We start from the raw sequence: 1,256 nt of genomic DNA on the forward strand, positions 1-1,256 counted from the left end.
TGTGTGCTGCTTCCATGTAACCGCAGGGATTCTTCAGCTGCTGCCTACTTGGTGCACAAACTGCGGTGTGAGGACCTCCCGTGGGCCCGGAGTGAAATAAACTGCACGTTCTTAAATAAGCTTTTCTCAAATGTTTACCTTGATGATTCGTCTTCAAACTTTTAAAGATCAATACCCAACTTAAAAATATACTTTACGCACTCCCATCACATCAATAGATACGCCACAAACTATGTTCACTCAAAGGAGAGCCAAGAGAATATTAACATTGATAATAACGGACAATATCAAATATAAGTACACCATTTTTTTTAACTGTTTTTATCTTTGAAGTTGTAGTTTGGAGTAGCACGTACACACAGAAAACCGTGTACTAATTTAGTGAGCCAAATTTTGACAGATCACACCACAATGCAGTAAAGCCTCTTAAGACATCAAAAACATATCGTTAAATCACATTGGCGGTGTCAATCAAGTGTTAGCATTATATTCTTTGCAAGGCTAATGTTTTACCAAATGCAACATGTGACTAGGCCATAATGTAAATGAATGACCACACAACATAAAGAATCAAAGAAGTCGTTGCCAAGAAACTGTGTGCCTGTTTTGATGTTTTACAAAAGCATATAGCATAAAAAAAATCCTAAATTTGGAAATTGCTGCTCTAGAGTGTTATAATGAGCAGGTGCAATACCCAATCTTCCATATGGGGACTGGATAAGAAACCCCTCCCACAACATTAATACGACATTTTACAGAATCCATGCACATGACACAAACGGCGGCTGCAGATTGGCGTCCGCCCCATCCTAATTTTCCCACCTTCACATACGCTCAAACTAAATGAATGAATCCTGCAGCAGCACTGCCGCAAAGATGCTTTTGTTAATTGAACAGACAACAGGCTGTCTGCAGTGCAACCTGCTCTCTCTCTCTCCCTCGCTCTCTCGCTCTCACTCTGCAGTGACACACAAGGCATATAAATGGGCACATAGATGTACCGAATGCTTACCAGGTGTCATTGAGGCTCCTAAAAGCCCCAGGCAACCCACCCACAGACGCCGCCACATTGGGCTCTCCTTTTTCCGCCATCCCCTCACACTCTTGGCTTTCTTCCTTTCCTGCCTTTGCTTCCAAGCTTCTCACCACACTGATCTTTTGATGCTTCCGACCACTCCACTGATCAATGGACACGCAGAAAAGAGAGCTGGGTTGCCTCCACCTATCAGCGTGTGTGTGTGTGTGTGTGTGTGTGT

The sequence above is a fragment of the Syngnathus acus genome, chromosome 2 (assembly GCF_901709675.1).
Source record: "Syngnathus acus chromosome 2, fSynAcu1.2, whole genome shotgun sequence".
In the NCBI taxonomy this organism is placed as follows: domain Eukaryota; kingdom Metazoa; phylum Chordata; class Actinopteri; order Syngnathiformes; family Syngnathidae; genus Syngnathus; species Syngnathus acus.